This window comes from Balaenoptera acutorostrata, chromosome 10 (genome assembly GCF_949987535.1).
Source record: "Balaenoptera acutorostrata chromosome 10, mBalAcu1.1, whole genome shotgun sequence".
Lineage (NCBI taxonomy): Eukaryota > Metazoa > Chordata > Mammalia > Artiodactyla > Balaenopteridae > Balaenoptera > Balaenoptera acutorostrata.
In genome coordinates, this window is record NC_080073.1 from 43,542,650 (window position 1) to 43,556,737 (window position 14,088).

Genomic DNA, 14,088 nt, shown 5'->3' on the forward strand with positions numbered 1-14,088 from the left:
CCTCCCGATGCAAGACAACCCTCTTACAGGTATGCAAAGCCTAGTGTACCCAAATGATGGTAGACCCGCTGGGAGGGAAGAGCTGTGAAAAGACATTGGATCTCCACAGCTCCTGCTAGTGGGGTTCGTACCTCCAGCCTCCTTCCTTAGAATCTCCCCACCTACCAACCCAGCACCCTCCGAATTGCACATTTGCAAGGCTTGGGATTTGCCTGGGGTCTGGCTCTGCAGGGTAAGGTGGAAGAGGTAAACACACACAAGCCCTGTGGTGTGTGTTCAGGCACGTTCGACTCCAATTTGCAACCCAACACCAAGACTGCCTCTAAGGCTCTGTTAGCCCAAGTTAACAGAGGACACGAAGAAGTGCTGCCACATTGTGGCGCTTTCCTGGAACAACCACTTGAACAAATGTGCTCAAGGGCACTTAATATTCACAAGGCCTGCAGGGCTGCAAAAGACCCCTGCCCTCCAGCAACGTCCTGGGCTAGGTAATGTGAAATGAATTCAAATCAGGCCCGACTCCCAGGCAGAAATGTTTCAAGAGCTCAAGGATCCTCACACGCTTTTTAAAAAACAGCACATCAAATCAAAAGATGTTCAGGATCTATCATGATTAGAGAATGCAAATAAACGTAGACGAGGTGTTCCCTCCCTGCACTCCTCAAAAAGCCTAAAAAGAATAAGTGCTCAAGAGGCAAGCCACTTAAGGGAACCCTACTATGCTGTTGGTTGGAGTGTAAACTGATAATAGCCAGTATGGAGATCAGTTAGCAAGTCCCTTACTAAACTCAAAACCGGAGCTACCTTGAGGTTCGGAAACTGCACTCCACTTCGTATAACCAGAGAATACCATCATTGGAATAAAACACTTGCTCCCCAACGGACGTTGTTCTACTCTTTACCATAGCCCAGACATACAAACGAGTGAAATGTCCAGCGAAAGATGAATGGATAAAGATGTTGTGCTACTTACATTTTGGCGACTATCACTCATCCAGAAAACAAAATGAACCCATGCTATTTGCAGCAACATGGATGGAGCAGTGGATGATCTCACTAATTCTGGTAATTTAGAGACAAAAAGACACATATCCCAGGACATCACTTATATGTGGAGTCTAAAAAGGGATACAAAGGATGCAGTACAGAAACGAAGCACAGGTTCACAAACGGAAAAAAGAAGTGTAGAGTTCCCAGAGGGGGAAATTGGGGAACGGGGAAGGATGAAGTCGGAGGTTGGGATTAACAGAAACACACTAATGTATCAAAAAGGATTCATCAACGATGACACACCTGATAGCACAAGGAACGCTACTCAATATTCTTCAATAACCTAACAGGGAAAAGAATCCAAAATACTACAGCTACAGCTACATTCATAACTTCATCACCTTGCTGTAGAACTCAAACACAACACTGTATATAAACTATGCTGAAATAGGAAATCCATACTAAATTATAAAACAAGAAAAAGGCAAGAAATGCCTACTCTATTACCCTCAGGCCTCTGTGACGTGGGCTGATGTCACAACCCTAGAGCCTCAGCAGGCCTGGGTCCCAAGGCTGGAGTACGCTGTTGCTGAGGGAGACAGGAAGGAGGACATGCCACCAGATCACCGGCCCCTTGGACCTCTATTGCCCATTCTGCTCTGCATGGTACCACAACCTCCCGATCCAAGACAGCCCTCTTACAGGTAAGCCAAGCCTAGTGTATCCAAATGATGGTCGACCCGCCCGGAGGGAAAAGCTGTGAAAGGACATTGGATCTCCACAGCTCCTGCTAGTGGGGTTCATACCTCCAGCCTCCTTCCTTAGAATCGCCCCACCTACACACCACAGCACCCTCCGAATGGCACATTTGCAAGGCTTGGGATTTGCCTGGGGTCTGGCTGTGCAGGGTAAGGGGGAAGAGGTAAACACACACAAGCCCTGTGGTGTGTGTTCCGCCACATTCGACTCTAACTTGCAACCCAACACCAAGACTCCCTCTAAGGCTCTGTTTGCCCCAAGTTAACACAGAGGACACGAAGAAGTGCTGCCACATTGTGGCGCTTTCATGTAACAACAACTTGAAAACCTGTGCTCAAGGGCACTTATTATTCACAAGGCCTGCGGGGCTGCAAAGGACCCCTGCCCTCGAGCAACGTCCTGGGCTAGGTAATGTGAAATGAATTTAAATCAGGCCGGACTCCCAGGCAGAAATGTTTCAAGAGCTCAATGGTCCTCACACGCTTTTTAAAAAACAGCACATCAAATCAAAAGATGTTCAGGATCTATCATGATTAGAGAATGCAAATACACGTAGACGAGGTGTTCCCTCCCTGCGCTCCTCAAAAAGCCTAAAAAGAGTAAGTGCTCAAGAGGGCAGGCAGAAAAGGGGATCCTACTATGCTGTTGATGGAAATGTAAATTGCTAACAGCCAGTATGGAGATCAGTAGGCATGTTCCTTACTAAACTGTAAACTGGAGCTACCAGGAGATTTGGCATCCCCACTCCAGTTTGTATAACAAGAGAATACCATCATTGGAATAAAACACTTGCCCCCCCAACAGTCCTTGTGGTACTCTTTGCCATAGCCAAGACACCCAAACGACCAAAATGTCCAGCGAGAGATGATTGGATAAAGAAGTTGTGCTACCTATACCCCCTGGACTGTCACTCATCCAGACAACAAAATGAACTCATGCTATTTGTAGCACTATGGATGGAGCAGTAGACGATCTCAATAATTCTGGAAAATTAGAGACAGAAAGACACATATCCCAGGATATCACTTACATGTGCAGTCGAAAAATGGAGACCAAGGAACGTAATGTACAGAGCAAACACAGACTCACAAACGGAGACACAAAATGTAGAGATACCATCGGGGGAAATTGGGGATCGGAGAAAGATGAAGTAAGAGGTTGGCATTAACAGAAACACAGTAATGTATCAAAAAGAGTTCATCAACAATGACGCACCTGATAGCACAGGGAACGCTACTCAATATTCTTCAATAACCTAACAGAGAAAAGAATCCTAAATACTACAGGTACAGCTACATTCATAACTTCATCACCTTGCTGTAGGACTCCAATAGACACAACATTGTATATAAATTATGCTGAAATAGAAAATCAATATTAAATTATAAAACAAGAAAAAGGCAAGAAATGCCTACTCTATTACCCTCAGGCCTCTGTGACGTGGGCTGATGACACAACCCTAGAGCCTCAGCAGGCCTGGGTCCCAAGGCTGCGGTATGCTGGTGCTGAGGGAGACAGGAAGGAGCACGTGCCACCAGATCAGCGGCCCCTTGGACCTCTATTGGCCATTCTCCTCTGCCTGGTACCACAACCTCCCGATCCAAGACAGCCCCCTTACAGGTAAGCAAAGCCTAGTGTACCCAAATGATGGTAGACGCGCTGGGACAGAGGAGCTGTGAAAGGACACTAGATCTCCACAGCTCCTGCTAGTGGGGTATCCACCTCCAGCCTCCTTCATTAGAATCGTCCCACCTACAAACCGGACCACCCTCTGAATAGCACATTTGCAAGGCTTGGGATTTGTCTGGGGAGTGGCAGTGCAGTGTAAGGGGGAAAAGGTAAAGATACACAAGCCCTGCGGTGTGTGTGCATCCACATTCGACTCCATGTTGCAACCCAAAACCAAGACTCCTGCTAAGGCTGTGTTTGCCCAAGTTAACACAGAGGACATGAAGAAGTGCTGCCGCCTTGTGGCGCTTTCCTGTAACAAAAACTTGAAAAACTGTGCTCAAGGGCACTTAACATTCACAAGACCTGCGGGGCTACCAACGACCCCTGCCCTCGAGAAATATCCTTGGCTAGTTGATCTGAAATGAACTCAAATCTGCCCCGACTCTCAGGCAGAAATGTTTCAAGAGCTCAGTGGTACTTACACATTTTTTTTTCTATTGCATTTATAAAACGTTTTTTTTTAAACATCTTTATTGAAGTATAATTGCCTTACAATAGTGTGTTAGCTTCTGCTTTATAACAAAGTGAATCAGTTATACATATACAATATGTTCCCATTTCTCTTTCCTCTTGCATCTCCCTCCCTCCCACCCTCCCCATCCAACCCCTCTAGGTGGTGACAAAGCAACGAGCTGATCTCCCTGTGCTATGCGGCTGCTTCCCACTAGTTATCTATTTTACATTTGGTAGTTTATATATGTCCATGACACTCTCTTACCCTGTCACGTCTCACCCCACCCCCTCCCCATATCCTCAAGTCCATTCTCTAGTAGGTCTGTGTCTTTATTCCCGTCTTGCCACTAGGTTCTTCATGGCCTTTTTTTTCCCCCCCTTAGATTCCGTATATATACACATATTTTTAAAAACAGCACATCAAATGAAAAAATCCTCAGGATCTGTCATGATTAGAGAATGCAAAGAAACGGAGACGAGGTGTTCCCTGGCTGCAGTCCACAAAAAGCCTAAAAAGAGTAAGTGCTCAAGAGGGCAGCCAATAAAGGGAACCCTACTATGCTGTTGGTGGGAGTGTAAATTGATAACAGCCACTATGGAGATCAGTAAGCAAGTCCCTTACTAAACTAAAATCTGGAGCTACCACGAGACACGGAAACTGCACTCCAGTTCGTATAAGCAGAGAATACCATCATTGGAATAAAATACTTGCACCACAACGGACGTTGTGGTACTCTTTACCATAGCCCACACATGCAAACGACCGAAATGTCCAGCGAGAGATGAATGGATAAAGATGTTGTGCTACTTACATTCTGGTGACTATCACTCATCCAGAAAACAAAATGAACTCATGCTATTGGCATCAACACGGATGGAGCAGTAGATGATCTCACTAATTCTGGTAATTTAGAGACCGAAAGACACATATCCCAGAACATCACTTATATGTGGAGTCTAAAAAGGGATACAAAGGATGTAGTACACAAAGGAAACACAGGTTCACAAACGGAAAAAAGAAGTGTAGAGCTCCCAGAGGGTGAAATTGGGGATCGGGGAAGGATGAAGTCGGATGTGGGGATTAACAGAAACACACCAATGTATCAAAAAGAGTTCATCAACGACGATGCAACTGATAGCACAGGGAACGCTACTAAATATTCTTCAATAACCCAACAGGGAAAAGAATCTGAAACACTACAGGTACAGCTACATGTATAACTGCATCAAGTTGCTGTAGGACTCAAACAGACACAACATTGTATATAAACTCTGCTGAAACAGAAAATAAATATTAAATTATAAAACAAGAAAAAGGCAAGAAATGCCTACTCTATTACCCTCAGGCCTCTGTGACGTGGGCTGATGTCACAACCCTAGAGCCTCAGCAGGCCTGGGTCCCAAGGCTGGGGTATGCTGGTGCTGAGGAAGACAGGAAGCAGGACGTGCCAACAGATCACGGGCCCCATGGACCTCTATTGCCCATTCTCCTCTGCATGGTACTGCAAACTCCCAATCCAAGATAGCACTCTTACAGGTAAGCAAAGCATAGTGTACCCAAATGATGCTAGACCCGCTGCAAGGGAAGAGTTGTGAAAGGACACCGGATCGCCACAGCTCCTGCTAGAGGGGTATCCACCTCCAGCCTTCTTCCTTAGAATCGCTTCACCTACACACCAGAGCACCCTCCGATTAGCACATTTGCAAGGCTTGGGATTTGCCTGGGGTCTGGCGGAGCAGTGGAAGGGGGAACAGGTAAAGATACAGAAGCCCTGCGGTGTGTGTTCAGCCACGTTCCACTGCAATTTGCAACCCAGCACCAAGACTCCCTCTAAGCCTGCCTTTGCCCAGGTTAACACAGAGGACATGAAGAAGTGCTGCCGCCTTGTGGCGCTTTCCCATAACAACAACTTGAAAAACTGTGCTCAAGGGCACTTAACATTCACAAGGCCTGCGGGGCTGCTAAGGACCCCTGCCCTCGAGAAATGTCCTTGGCTACTTAATCTGAAATGAACTCAAATCTGGCCCGACTCTCAGGCAGAAATGTTTCAGGGCTCAGTGGTACTTACACGTATTTTTAAAAACAGCACATCAAATGAAAAAATGCTCAGGATCTGTCATGATTAGAGAATGCAAATAAATGTAGACCAGGTGTTCCCTGGCTGCAGTCCTCAAAAAGCATAAAAACAGTAAGTGCTCAAGAGGGAGGGCAATAAAGGGAACCCTACTATGCTGTTGGTGGGAGTGTAAATTGATAATAGCCAGTATGGAGATCAGTTAGCAAGTCCCTTAATGAACTAAAAACTGGAGCTACCACGAGATACGGACACTGCACTCCAGTTCGTATAACCAGAGAATACCATCATTGGAATAAAACACTTGCACCCCAACGGACGTTGTGCTACTCTTTACCATAGCCCAGACATACAAACGACCGGAATGTCCAGCGAAAGATGAATGGATAAAGATGTTGTGTTACTTACATTCTGGCGACTATCACTCATCCAGAAAACAAAATGAACTCATGCTATTTGCAGCAACATGGATGGAGCAGTAGATGATCTCACTAATTCTGGTCATTTAGAGACGGAAAGACACATATCCCAGGACATCACTTATATGTGGAGTCTAAAAAGGGATACAAAGTATGCAGTACAGACATGAAACACAGGTTCACAAACGGAAGAAAGAAGTGTACAGTTCCCAGAGGGGGAAATTGGGGAACGGGGAAGGATGAAGTCGGAGGTTGGGATTAACAGAAACACACTAATGTATCAAAAAGAATTCATCAATGATGACACACCTGATAGCACAAGGAACGCTACTCAATATTCTTCAATAACCTAACAGGGAAAAGAATCCAAAATACTACAGGTACAGCTACATTCATAACTTCATCACCTTGCTGTAGAACTCAAACACAACACTGTATATAAACTATGCTGAAATAGGAAATCAATACTAAATTATAAAACAAGAAAAGGGAAGAAATGCCTACTCTATTACCCTCAGGCCTCTGTGACGTGGGCTGATGTCACAACCCTAGAGTCTCAGCAGGCCTGGGTCCCAAGGCTGGAGTACGCTGTTGCTGAGGGAGACAGGAAGGAGGACGTGCCACCAGATCACCGGCCCCTTGGACCTCTATTGCCCATTCTGCTCTGCATGGTACCACAACCTCCCGATCCAAGACAGCCCTCTTACAGGTAAGCCAAGCCTAGTGTATCCAAATGATGGTCGACCCGCCCGGAGGGAAAAGCTGTGAAAGGACATTGGATCTCCACAGCTCCTGCTAGTGGGGTTCGTACCTCCAGCCTCCTTCCTTAGAATTGCCCCACCTACACACCACAGCACCCTCCGAATGGCACATTTGCAAGGCTTGGGATTTGCCTGGGGTCTGGCTGTGCAGGGTAAGGGGGAAGAGGTAAACACACACAAGCCCTGTGGTGTGTGTTCCGCCACATTCGACTCTAATTTGCAACCCAACACCAAGACTCCCTCTAAGGCTCTGTTTGCCCAAGTTAACACAGAGGACACGAAGAAGTGCTGCCACATTGTGGCGCTTTCATGTAACAACAACTTGAAAAACTGTGCTCAAGGGCACTTAATATTCACAGGGCTTGCGGGGCTGCAAACAACCCCTGCCCTCGAGCGACGTCCTGGGCTAGGTAATGTGAAATGAATTCAAATCAGTCCCAACTCCCAGGCAGAAATGTTTCAAGAGCTCAAAGATTCTCACACGCTTTTTTAAAAACAGCACATCAAATCAAAAGATGTTCAGGATCTATCATGATTAGAGAATGCAAATAAACGTAGACGAGGTGTTCCCTCCCTGCAGTCCTCAAAAAGCCTAAAAAGAGTAAGTGCTCAAGAGGGCAGGCAGAAAAGGGGATCCTACTATGATGTTGGTGGAAATGTAAATTGCTAACAGCCAGTATGGAGATCAGTAGGCATGTTCCTTACTAAACTGTAAACTGGAGCTACCACGAGATTTGGCATCCCCACTCCAGTTTCTATAACAAGAGAATACCATCATTGGTATAAAACACTTGCCCTGTCAACGGTCCTTGTGGTACTCTTTGTCATAGCCAAGACACCCAAACATCCAGAATGTCCAGCGAGAGATGACTGGATAAAGAAGTTGTGCTACCTATACCCCCTGGACTGTCACTCATCCAGACAACAAAATGAACTCATGCTATTTGTAGCAGCATGGATGGAGCAGTAGACGATCTCACTAATTCTGGAAAATTAGAGACAGAAAGACACATATCCCAGGATATCACTTACATGTGCAGTCGAAAAATGGAGACCAAGGTACGTAATGTACAGAGCAAACACAGACTCACAAACGGAGACACAAAATGTAGAGTTACCATCGGGGGAAACTGGGGATCGGAGAAAGATGAAGTAAGAGGTTGGCATTAACAGAAACACAGTAATGTATCAAAAAGAGTCCATCAACGATGACGCACCTGATAGCACAGGGAACGCTACTCAATATTCTTCAATAACCTAACAGGGAAAAGAATCCAAAATACTACAGGTACAGCTACATTTATAACTGCATCAAGTTGCTGTAGGACTCCAATAGACCCAACATTGTATATAAATTATGCTGAAATAGGAAATCAATACTAAATTATAAAACAAGAAAAAGGCAAGAAATGCCTACTCTATTACCCTCAGGCCTCTGTGACGTGGGCTGATGTCACAACCCTAGAGCCTCAGCAGGCCTGGGTCCCAAGGCTGGAGTATGCTGTTGCTGAGGCAGACAGGAAGGAGGACATGCCACCAGATCACCGGCCCCTTGGACCTCTATTGCCCATTCTGCTCTGCATGGTACCACAACCTCCCGATCCAAGACAGCCCTCTTACAGGTAGGCAAAGCCTAGTGTACCCAAATGATGGTAGACCCGCTGGGAGGGAAGAGCTGTGAAAAGACATTGGATCTCCACAGCTCCTGCTAGTGGGGTATCCACCTCCAGCCTCCTTCCTTAGAATCGCCCCACCTACAAACCACAGCACCCTCAGAATAGCACATTTTCAAGGCCTGGGATTTTCCTGGGGACTGGCGGTGCAGTGTAAGGGGGACGAGGTAAAGATACACAAGCCCTGCGGTGTGTGTTCATCCACGTTCGACTCCAATTTGCAACCCAACACCAAGACTCCCTCTAAGGTTGTGTTTGCCCAAGTTAACACAGAGGACACGAAGAAGTGCTGCCGCCTTGTGGCGCGTTCCTGCAACAACAACTTGAAAAACTGTGCTCAAGGGCACTTAACACTCACAAGGCCTGCAACCTGCAGGGATGCAAATGATCCGTGCCCTCAAGAAATGTCCTTGGCTAGGTAATCTGAAATGAATTCAAATCAGGCCCGACTCTCTGCAGAAATGTTTCAAGAGCGCAGTGGTACTCACACGTATTTTAATAAACAGCCCATCAAATGAAAAGATGTTCAGGATCTGTCAGGATTAGAGAATGCAAAGAAACGTAGATGAGGTGTTCCCTCCCTGCAGTCCTCAAAAAGCCTAAAAAGAGTAAGTGTTCAAGAGGGCAGGCAGAAAACGGAACCCTTGTATGCTGTTGGTCGGAATGTAAATTGATAACAGCCAGTATGGAGATCAGTAGGCAAGTTCCTTACTAAACTAAAAAGTGGAGCTACCACGAGATACGAAAATGCCACTCCAGTTCGTATAACCACAGAATACCATCATTGGAATAAAACACTTGCACCCCAACGGTCATTGGGGTACTCTTTACCATAGCCAAGACATGCCAACGACCGAAATGTCCAGCGAGAGATCAATGGATAAAGAAGTTTTACTACCTATACTCCCTGGACTGTCACTCATCCAGACAACAAAATGAACTCATGCTATTTGCAGCAACATGGATGGAGCAGTAGATGATCTCACTAATTCTGGTAAATTAGAGACAGAAAGACACATATCCCAGGATATCACTTATATGTGGAGTCTGAAAATGGACACAGAGGATATAGTATACAAAGGAAACACAGGTTCAGAAACCGAAAAAAGAAGTGTAGAGTTCCCAGATGGGGAAATTGGGGATCGGGGAAGGATGAAGTCGGAGGTTGGGATTAACAGATACACACTAATGTATCAAAAAGTGTTCATCAACAACGACACATCTGATAGCACAGGGAACACTACTCAATATTCTTCAGTAACCTAACAGGGAAAAGAATCCGAAATACTACAGGTACAGCTACATTTATAACTGCATCACGTTGCTGTAGAATTCAAACAGACACAACATTGTATATAAACTATGCTGAAATAGAAAATCAATATTAAATTATAAAACAAGAAAAAGGCAAGAAATGGCTACTCTTTTTCCCTTCAGGCCTCTATGACGTGGGCTGATGTCACAACCCTAGAGCCTCAGCAGGCCTGGGTCCAAGGCTGGAGTACGCTGTTGCTGAGGGAGACAGGGAAGAGGACGTGCCACCAGATCAGCGGCCCCTCGTACCTCTACTGCCCATTCTCCTCTGCATGGTACCACAATCTCTCGATCCAAGACGGCCCTCTTACAGGTAAGCAAAGCCTAGTGTACCCAAATGATGGAGACCCGCTGGGAGGGAAGAGCTGTGAAAAGACACCGGATCTCCACAGCTCCTGCTGGTGGGGTTCCCACCTCTAGCCTCCTTCCTTAGAATTGCCTCACCTACAAACCAGAGCACCCTCCGCATAACACATTTGCAAAGCTTGGGATTTGCCTGGGGTCTGGCTGTGCAGGGTAAGGGGGAAGAGGTAAACACACACAAGCCCTGTGGTGTGTGTTCAGCCCCGTTTCACTCCAATTTCAAACCCAACAGCAAGACTCCCTCTAAGGCTCTGTTTGCCTACGTTAACACAGAGGACATGAAGAAGTGCTGCCGCATTGTGGTGCTTTCCTGTAACAAAAACTTGAAAAACTCTGCTCAAGGGCAGTTAACATCCACAAGGCCTGCGGGGCTGCAAATGACCCCTGCCCGCAAGAAATTTTCTGGGTTAGGTAATGTGAAATGAATTCAAAACAGGCCCGACTCCCAGGCAGAAATGTTTCAAGAGCTCAGTGGTACTCACACGCCTTTTAAAAAACAGCACATCAAATGAAAAGATATTCAGGGTCTATCATGATTAGAGAATGCAAAGAAACGTAGACGAGGTGTTCCCTCCCTGCAGTCATCAAAAACCTAAAAAGAGTTAAGTGCTCAAGAGGGCAGGCAATAAAGGGGACCCTACTATGCTGTTGGTGGGAATGTAATTTGCTAACAGCCAGTATGGAGATCAGTAGGCAAGTTCCTTACTAAACTAAAAACTGGAGCTACCACGAGATATGGAAACCCTAGTCCAGTTTGTATAACCAGAGAATACCATCATTGGAAACAATCACTTGTACCCCAATGGTCGTTGTGGTACTCTTTACCATTGCCAAGCCATGCAAACGACCAACTATCAAAAACAGAGAATCTTAAAAGCAGCAAGAGTAGAGAAGCTTATAACTTACAAGAGAACCTCATAAGATTATTATTTTGAAAAAATATTTATTTGTTCATTTGGTTGCACTGGGTCTTAGTTGTGGCAGGAGGGCTCCTAAGTTGTGGCACATGGGCTCCTTAGTTGTGGCATGCAAACTCTTAGTTGCAGCATGCATTTGGGATCTAGTTCCCTGATCATGGATGGAAACCGGGCCTCCTGCACTGGGAGCATGGAGTCTTAGCCAATGCGCCACCAGGGAAGTCCCTAGAACCTCATAAGATTAAAAGTTGATTTCTGAGCAGCAACCTCACAGGTCAGGAGAGTGTGGGATGATATATTAAAATTGCTCAAAAAACTCCCCCAAAACAAAAAAAAAACAAAAAACCTTGCCAATCAAGAATATCGTATTCATCATAATTGTCCTTCTTGAATGAAGAGATTAAAAACTCTTTTCAAAAAACAAAAGCTGGCCAGAGTGTCAGGAAAAGACTAAAGATTATATTGTAAGAAAAGAAAACAGAAGCCATGTTTGAAAGACCTGTAGTACAGGTATTTCATCAGTTTGTAAGACATGAGTCTGAAATAGTTAGCAGTTTGGTTCTCAAAAGATCTCTGAATCATGTGCAGCTACTTGGTTGAGTAGGTTAGGACCCTGTCATGAGACAGGAAGAAGGAAAAACCCAGTCACGATATTTTCTCTAGCCGCAAATGAGATGTGGCGATCAGGGGAAAATGAAGCATACCAAATGGGTGATATTAGTCAAAAGACAATGTGGCACAGAATTTCAGTATTCTGACCAGGCCTCGGAGATGTGGCATATCAGTATATGAAAAAGGGGTCTTGAATTTACGTGGAAGGGAAAGTAGACTATGGTGAATATATGGATAAAAATAATGTGAGACAACAAGCAACAACAATTATAGCTGAAACATTATATTTCTGAGTGAACAAAAGAAAGAGAAGGCATAGAATGTACGATTCTTCTTTGGCCATTGTTTGGTCTCATTTCCAAATCATGATAGTCTTTATAGTTTTTAAGGACAAGAATTAAAATACTCTTTTGTGTAAAAAAAAAAACAAAAAACACAAAAGCTGAGAGAGTTCATCATCACTAGATCTGCCTTAGAACAAATTCTAAAAGAGTTCCTCAAGCTAAAATAAAAGGACACTAAATAGTACCATGAAAACATATGAGACTACACAATAGACTTGTAAATGTTAGTATATAGTTAAGGTAAGAATACCTTAATAGTGTGATATGGTGGTGTGTTAACCAGTTAACTTTAGTATATAAAGGTTAAAGGATGAGATTATTAAAATAACTGCAGCTATAATAACTTTAACATATAAACAATATACAAAGAGCTAAATTGTAACACCATACACAAAAATTCATGGAGGGGAGTAAAAGAGTAGATTTTTTTTTTGTATGTGATGGAAGTTAAATTGTTATCAACATAAAATAGAGTGTTATATCTATAAGATGTTTTCCGTGAGCCTCATGGAACCACAAAGCAAAAACCTGTACTAGATTCAGAAAATACAAAGGGAAGGGAATATCACTACAGGATATCACTAATTCACAAAGAAAGGCAGCAGAAGAGGAAAAAAGGAACAAGAAACAAAAAAAATCCAGGAAACAACAAGATGGCATTGATAAGTCTTTACCTATCAATAATTACTGTAAACATAGATATATTAAATTCTCTAGTCAAAAGTCATAGGGTGGCTAGATAAAAATACAAGATCAAACTATATGCTGCCTATCAGAGGCTCACTTCAGTGTCAAAAACACAAACAGGCTCCAAGTGAAGCTTTAGAACAAGATATTCCACACATGTGGAAACCAAAGGAAAGCAGTGGTAGCTAGAGTTACACCAGACAAAATAGACTTTAAGCCAAAAGCTGCAACAAGAAAAAAATAAGGTCATTACATAATGATAATGTTTTCAATTCATCAAGAAGACAACAATCATAAATAAATATGCACTCAACAGTGGAGGACCTTAATGTGTTAAGCAAATACTAACAGATTTGAAGAGAGAAATAGACAATAGAAAAAAAGTGTCCAGATCTTTAATACCCAACATTCAACAATGAATAGATCATCCAGAAAGAAAACCAATAAGGGAGTACTGAACTTGAATTATACATTAGACCAAATGGACTTAGACAAAAAGAGAACAGCCCATCCACCAGCAGCAGAATACATATTCTTCTCAACTGCACATTGAACATTCTCCAGGACAGATCACGCGATGGATCACTGAACAAGCCTCAGTAAATTTAAGAAGACTGATATTATACTAAGTATCTTTTTTAGTGATTCAGTTATACATATATATACATTCTTTTTAAAATATTCTTTTCCACTATGGTTTATTATAGGATACTGAATATAGTTCTCTGTGCTATACAGTAGGACCTTGTTGTTTATCCATTCTATATACAAAATCTTATATCTGCTAACCCCAACCTCCCACTCCATCCCTTCTCCTAACCCCTCCCCATTGGCAGCCACCAGTCAGTTCTCTATGTCTGTGATTCTGTTTCTGTTTCATATATAGGTTCATTTGGGTCATATTGATATTTTAGATTCCACATGTAAGTGATAACATATGGTATTTGTCTTTCTCTTTCTGATTTACTTCACTTACATACTAAATATTGG

General features: G+C 43.8%; 1 pseudogene; it reads left to right on the forward strand.

The window, feature by feature from the left end:
- The first annotated feature begins 11,941 nt into the window (after positions 1-11,941).
- Positions 11,942-12,386, forward strand: LOC103011008 (single-stranded DNA-binding protein, mitochondrial-like; annotated as a pseudogene).
- The last annotated feature ends 1,702 nt before the right edge of the window (positions 12,387-14,088 follow it).